Source organism: Hemiscyllium ocellatum, chromosome 26 (assembly GCF_020745735.1).
Source record: "Hemiscyllium ocellatum isolate sHemOce1 chromosome 26, sHemOce1.pat.X.cur, whole genome shotgun sequence".
NCBI classification, from domain to species: domain Eukaryota; kingdom Metazoa; phylum Chordata; class Chondrichthyes; order Orectolobiformes; family Hemiscylliidae; genus Hemiscyllium; species Hemiscyllium ocellatum.
In genome coordinates this window covers 39,825,501-39,833,694 of record NC_083426.1, presented here as the reverse complement: position 1 = coordinate 39,833,694, position 8,194 = coordinate 39,825,501, and positions in this window count along the sequence as shown.

The window sequence follows — 8,194 nt, the reverse complement described above, 5'->3', positions numbered from 1 at the left end:
GTTGCATTTTGTAATACTTCAAATAAAAGTAGTTTTATAAATGTACTCTTTTTTTTTAAAAAAGTGTTACAAATTACAAAAGATTTTGTTTCTGTTTCATGCTGGCACAATAAAAATTCCATTACTAAAATTACTTACCAAATGATGGTTGGATGAGAGCAGGTTTTGCTGATATTCTAAATTGAGAAGTATCGATATTTGAATCTAGTCCTCATTTAATTGTTTTGGAATTGTAGGCTGCTGTAAAACTTGCCTGGTTTCATCATGTAACACGTTCAATGATAAAAAATAGCACTTACAGTCTGGGTGAATATTCAATCGGTGAAAATACTGATCCTATGAAATTTCCTGTTGGAGGCTTATCTGGGAAACCACACCTGAAATTACATGAACATGTGCACCCAATTTACTGATGTCTATTTGGATATTAATATATTGCTATTTTTATTGATATATGCTGGATGAAAATTAGCCATAAATCAACTGGGGACCTAAGGAAAATGCTGCACTCACCACCTTTTATCTATGAACATGAATATTTCAAGCCATCTCTCACCTTTGAACATCAGCCACAGTTTATAACATGCAGTTGGTGAAATTCTTCAATTTTTGAATGTGACACCATCAAAAATGCACGCAAACAGATCAATTTCAGTGAGCGTATTTTACTCTAAAGTATACCTCAAAAACTGCAATAAGGGATCAGAAAATGTTTTGTTTTCTGCTATGCCTAATGTTGGATTTATTTTACACCCATTTTGAAGCAGTTTAATTGTAAGAAATACATGTATGGGTCTTTCCTCTAGAGTGGGGTGCACACTTTGTAATGAGGTGACATGCATTTTCTTTTATTCATTGATTTCACTGAAGCGTGAATATTTATTGTCCATCCTTAATTGCCCTTGAGAAGGTAATGGTGACCTGCCTTCTTGAACTACTTCAGTCAGTTTGGTATCAGTACACCCACAGTGCTGTTATGGAGGAGTTCCAGTATTTTAACCTGGTGACATGGAAGGAACAGCAATATATTTCCAAGTTCGGATGGTGACTGGCTTTGAGAAGAACTTGCAGGAGGTATTATTCTCATATGAGTACTGCCCTAGTCTTTCTAGATGCTAATGGTCATGGGATGGGAGGGTACTGTCTAATGAGCCTTGGTGAATTCCTGCAGTATATCTTGTAGATGTGCGCACTTCTGCTACCATAGTAGCAGGTGTGAAGGACTGAGGAAATGATCAGTATTGTGTAAAACTTGACCCAAATTTCCTTGATCTTTTACATCTGATATTATACTCAAGTTACATCTCTTAAAGCAAAGACACAGAAAATACAATTCCCTAAATACTTTGACATTGTCTACTCTTGAACAATTATTTTAAATGTGCATAAAAGAGGTACAAAGTAATTTAAATTAGATTGTTGAAATAAAAGCATACTTTAAATACCTTGTACACATGAAATAGTTGTATCATGAAAAAAGTAAGATCTAATGACTAAAGTTTGCATTCAATTATTTTTCTTCAAGTTCTGTAAAATCTTAAATCATACCCCACCCTCTCAGGGCAATAATGGAAGGTCAAGTCAGTCTTGCCAGTGATGTCCATAATTCAATGATGAATAATACATAGATCAAAGAAATCCTTTGTCAGGATGGCTGAAACCCCAGATCATTAGTTGGGAACAGTAAAGCAAACTATCACACTAGCAATGCTCCAGACAGGAAGGGGAATACAACTTTAACGAACTTAAACACTGCAAAAAGAAGATTAGTTAGCCTAGTTGGCTGGACATCTGGTTTGTAATGCACAACAAGCCAACAACATAGGTTAAATTCCCCCACTGGCTGGGGTTACCATGGAGGACTCCTCAACCTCTCCCCTCATCTGAGGTGTGGTGACTTTCAGGTTAAACCACCACCAGTCATCCTGGTCTAATGGAAGAGCTGGTATGATCATGGCAACTTTACAAATTTCTGTAAAAAGTGACTGTAATAAATCATGAGTTAAAACTTTGAGGTAACTGATGGTGAGAGTAGAGAAAGATAAGTAGATGACAAACAATGGGATTGTCATTGATTCACTGAAATATCCACTACCTTCAAGAATCTTAAGTTGCATCACATAATCTTGGCTGATACTTAAACATAATCATGAAAGAAAACTATCTTTCAGATGAAGCATTAAACTTGTCCCAAGGTACTTGTTCATGTAAAACATTTCATGGTACTACTAGCTGCTTCCCTTTTATTCTAAATGATATGAGAGAATCAACTGCGATGGCTTCGCTTCCCAGGCCTCCACCTCTAAAAACCCTTGAAGTGTTATACTCATTTATTGCAACCAACTATGAAAATACATTCAATAATTAAACCAAAGATGCTGCGTGTTGGGAATCAGAAACAAAAACAAAATTTTTTACAAAAACTCATCAAGTCTGGCAACATCTACAAAATGGAAGAAGGGTCACTGGACCCAAAATGTAAACTCTGCTTCCTGTCCACAGATGCTGCCAGACCTGTTAAGTTTTTCAAGCAATTTCTGTTTTTTGTCTCTGAAAATACATCATAATACATATCCCGATGACATCCAGCTCTACTTTGCTACTGCTCCTTGCAATCCCTCCACCATCTCTAAATTGTTAGATTGTTTGACCAGCATTAATTGCTGGATGAGCAGCAATACTGGGAAGGCTTAACCCATTGTATTTGGTATGCACCACACGTTCCCTTCCCTAGGTGCAGACTCAATCCCTTTCCCTGGCAGACATTTAAAATATGTGATATTTGACCCCGAGATGACCTTCTGATCTTATATCTATGCCATCACTAATTTTCCCTGTTCCCATCCTTGTATCATTGTCTGACTCAGCCCTACTTCAGGTCAACTGCTGCTGAAATCCCCATTTATGTCCTTATTACTCCAGATTTCCTGGCTGATCTCTAAGGTCCTCCACAAACTTGAGGTCATCCAAAAATCCTGCTGCCATGTCTTGCGTTAAGTCCTGTTCATCCATCACTCATGCTCACTAATCTAGAGGAAGGAACACCTGGACTTGAAGATTCTTATCTCTGTTTTCAATCCTTCCATAGTTATGTCACCACATATATCAAAAATCTTTAAAAGGTCCAGACACCTCCAAGACAGCATCCTCATAATGTTGACCACTTTAGCATTCCTGATTTTCAATTGTCCATTATTTAACTACTATGGCCCTAATCTCTGCATTGCCTTCCTTAAACTCTCCATCTCTATTACTCTTTCCCCTTTAAGACATTTCTCAAAATGTACTCTTTGACTAAAGTTCTGGTTATCGGCCCTCACATCTCCTTGCGTCTCATGGTGTGAAATTTTACTTTCTCATCAGTCTCTCATTTCTCTTTCATTTCTTGCTCCTGCACCACAACATGGTCCAACTGGGACACTGGAAGGTAGGATAAGATTGTGATATTGGAAGGGAGGAAAATAAAAAGTGGATCCTAAATCTTTCTATAGCTTGAGGCTCAGATTGTAGGATGAGGGTGAAAGTTGGATAGAGTAGGAAGATTAAATGTGAACATATCACCACCATCAACAACTTGCTGCTGGCTGTGGTCTCATGACTGCTATATTGTTGGCAAGTTGGTGTGACAGCATGCAGCTAGATCTGCCTCCTGTCAGGTTACTCCTGTTGTGTCTAGTTGTGTGGCACCATGCCCTACACCACAGAAAGCAAGGTGTATCATTACGTGATGGGATGATTTTTAGCTTATTACTGTCATGGTTGAATAGCTAGTATTGTGTGCAAACTGTGAGATGTGAGATTGAGGCTTGCAATGATGCTATGTGTGTGAGGGTGAGGTAAAGCTGTGAATGTCAGGTTTGACTTGTGGCTGGTAAAGATTGTTGGTAAGGGAGAGAAGGAAGTGTCATGAATTAAGAATCTAGCAGGGCATTGAGTGAAGTTTGAAGACCATTATGAAATAAAAACGTACTTTAAGTGCAAACTGTTTTATCTAAAGAAATTAAAACTAGACAACTAGGTCAATGTCAAAAAAAAATTGCAGCTCCTGTTTGATTTACACATGTCTGATGATTTCACATTATGGGAGATGTGTAAAGGCACATCTGGTGAGAAAACGGTCCCTGACCGTTCAAAGAACGGATCTGGATGAGGAAAAGGGTTGGAAACCACTGTTAGTGTTTCTACTGCAGGAAACCAGGGCATGTAGAAACAAAATTTGGTTTTAACACCACCAGAAACTCAGTGAAACTAAAGGCGGTTAGTATCTACTCAAGTATGTCAGCCCACCAGGATAAGCAGAAGAGTACAGCCCCAAGAGGTGGTAAAAGTTCGAGAAAACCAGCAACAAGCAGTAGAAAAGTTGGAAACCAAAAGAGGTTCACATGCCTCACAGTGGCTGCTAAACATGGAAAGGTCGCAAGTGGCTCAATAAGGGTCAATTCAATTAAATCAGCAGGACATTGTAAATAGGCTGGAACTGAGAAAGATTCAAAAACACTATAGGGGGCAGTAAAATCCATGAGGTTTCGGTTTGCTCAGGGAAGGGCACTTGAATCAAACAGGGCTGAGAACATATCAGCAGATGTAAACAGGATCAGGACTGAAACCAAAGGAGGTAGGCCAGGAGCCATAAGAGAAGGCAAAAATGGGTCAGGTAAGGTAATAAAAATCCAGTCAGTCAGAAACCTGGTTAAGCAGATAGCTTCATGATAAAGTTAAAGGATGACCAAAGGAATTCTCAGACAGTGCAAGAGAAGTGATGGTGAAACTTAACTTCATGTAAGAACCACTGCAGCATGCAGCAGAAACCAAACAAACAGTCACTTGATTGTAGTAGTGTTCCATGGAAAATAGAACAGTTTAGGGGAAAACTCATTCCTGAAGTAAAAGGAAATGAAACATGCCCCACACAGACACCAATAACAGAGATCATCAAGGGCATACCAGTGAAATAAAAATAAAAATGGAGTTACATGGTGGGAGATTAAGGAACATAACAGGAAATTTCAAATCACAACCAGTCCATTATTGTTGATGTAAAATTAACTGAGAATGAAGCGTAGGATCCAAGTCCACATTTGCGACAGAAAGTAAACTGATTCACCTCCCAGAAATCACATTTGTAAAACAGAGTAGCCTTAATTGTCAAATGCACTCGAGTGAGTGCAGTGAAAAGTTTGTAATGTCACCTCTTGGCACCAGGATCTATATCTATACCTAGATATAGATACCTTTATGCATTATTACGGAACTGAAATACAGTGGTTGCCCATACCCATGGTGGGATACATTCTAGGACCTACCGCGGAAGGCTGAAACCATGGATCGGAGCAAACCCATTCATTCAAATGGGAAGATTATCTTCCCGGCAGCCTCCTAGTCCTGGTTCCAGAACATTCCCATTTATATGTTCAGGCCACGGTAACTGCAGGTAAGTGAAACCGTGGTAACCGCACCCGCGGATATGGGAGTTGCCTTGTCGTTTAAAAAAATGGGCTAGCAATGGAATACAGAGTTTAAATAGTCCAATATGAGAATAAAAAGTATCTGGATGTAGGTTTGCTTGCTAAACTGAAAGGTTCATTTCAGACTTTTCGTTATCCTACTAGATAACATCTTCAGTGGGCATCCGGTGAAGCAATGCTGAAAATTCCTGCTTTCTATTTATATGTTTGGGTTTCTTTGGGTTGGTGATGTTATTTCCTGTGGTGATGTTATTTCCTGTGGTGAAGTCACTTTCTGTTCCTTTTCCCAAGGGCTGGTAGATGGGGTCTAACTGGATGTGTTTGTTGATAGAGCTCCGGTTGGAATGCCATGCTTCTAGGAATTCTCATGCGTGTCTTTGTTTGGCTTGTCCTAGGATGGATGTGTTGTCCAAGTTGAAATGGTGTCCTTCCTCATCCGTATGTGGAGGATACTAGTGAGAGAGGGTCACTTTTTGTGGCTAGTTGGTGTTCATGTATCCTGGTGGCTAGTTTTCTGCCTGTTTATCCAATGTAGTGTTTACTACAGTCCTTGCAAAGTATTTTGTAAAAGTATCTTTAAAGTACTCAAGTTATAGTCCTTCTTTCACTGAGTCTGTGCCTGTCCGGCTTTAGAATACAAGGCCTCGATGTTTCCATGGACTGCCTCCATCCAGGACTCACATCCAGGTCTTAATCCCCAGCCAGCCTGTAATTGGTCTGCTCCCGCTCGGGCTCAGGCCCGCAACTTGCTTCAGCTAGCTCTGTTCCCCACTCCAGCCATGGGCTCACTTCTGAGACGGCCCATGATCACTCTGCTCCCACTCTGGCCATGACTTGTGTTCTGCGCCAGGCTGATCTCGAACTCCATTCTCCACTTCCTTACAAAGTTAAAAGCTGGCTGGGGGTGGCAAAGAGAAAACTGCAGCAAGCGGGAAAGAAGAAGGAAAAGGAGGTGAGCAGTGGATCTCTTCTGGAGTTTCTTTCGCTGCTGCCACCTTAACCAGAAAAAGCCTGTATCCAGTACACAGACTATAGAACTGGACTAAAGGAATAAAAGTTGACACAGCCTAGGGAACAAGTGCAGCTGCTAGACACAAATTTGGTTTTGAATCAAGGTTGGTCAAAGAGACTGAATGTAGAATGTATGCATGTTGTCATCCAAGTTTTTGAATTGACAAAATAACACCATAAACAAAAATAAGAATATTGCGTGTATTCATTCTTCATATTGCAGAGACATGATGATAGTGGTAAATATAAATTGATAAATTTTAACTTCTGTCAGCTGATGGTTGTACCCCAAGACAAAAGTAGTTTTAAAGAAGGACAAACACTGATCTACAACAGCTGCCCTAACCACCTAACCAGAGATTGGGTAAGATCAGCAGAACAATGTAGAATAAACAAATCCATCTGCATCAAAATTCTCATTTTATCTAAAGGCATCAAAACAAGGCAATTGAGACGATGTCAAGAAATTTATATCTCCTGTCTTAATTCTCACTTGTAGATTAATTTCACATGGTGGGAGGTAAAAGACTTGCAAGCAAGTTAATAAGCTTTGAAAGAACAATGAAGTCAACCTCAGAAACATAAACTTCATGACATTTCGACAGCTACTTTTGAGCAACAAAGGTGAGAGAAGGAAAATTTAATTTGTAACACAAAGAACTGGAACTCTCTCTGTTTCTCTCATCAGTTTGGAAGGAAGCACTCACTGAAAAAACAAATCAGGTAAAACAACTAATCCCTGTGAACTCAAAGATAACTTGAAATGGTGCCATTCCTGAAGATATGAGTCAACGATTAAACAGCTATGGCCACAGGTTAAAAACATAACACCTCAGGTTTGTAAGGATTTTAAATCTGTATATCATGTCAATCTTGCTAGCTGTACCAGACACACTCATATTTTTGTTAAATTGAGTCTTGTTGACAAAAGGCATATTTGCAAAATCTATGCGCAAAGAATTGTGCTGGCGTGCAATTTAAGGTCACCATTTGGGCTCGCAATGTGGTGCACTTGTGTGGACAGGAAGCTACATACATTAATACACAGGGTCCTATTCCTTCACACGTGTACATATGCACATAAAGTACCTGTTTCAACTCAACAGAATGGGTAACAGTGATTCTCTGGTTCATTTCTCAGGGCAATGCTTTAACCAATGAGTCAAAACATCCAGTTTAAAATTTAATGAAAGCTTGATCATTGTCAGCAATCTTCTAGCTGGTGTTTTCTCCATGGAAATGCCTCTAACAATCAAAATTTACTTGCTAACCAATTAGCACTCTCTGCTCATACATTATGAATTTATGTTGAGGCTGATGAGTGCAAGATGAAAAACATCAACAAAAGGTGTCTTCATGAACAGTACGCAAGCTCTGTACAACTGAATAACTATTTTACTAAAAAAATTACCTGAGTTTGTGTGCATTTGATGCCAAGTTTTATTTTTTAATCTGCAATAAAATTCTTCTTTCTTTCACTCAAGAAAATGTTGTAATTGTGCACTCATTTTGATCCAGTTAATTACATTTTTAACTGAAGTTTGAAGTGTACTAAAAGAAAAGAAAAATATTTGTTGCAACCTATTGATGAGTTAAAAAACACCGTTCCACACATGGTTGTAACAACCACTTATACTGACAACAAAGCTTTCTGCACAAAGTTCGAAGCCCATCTGTTCCCCATATAGATCTTTCAACTGACGCCCATCTCCTCAGCA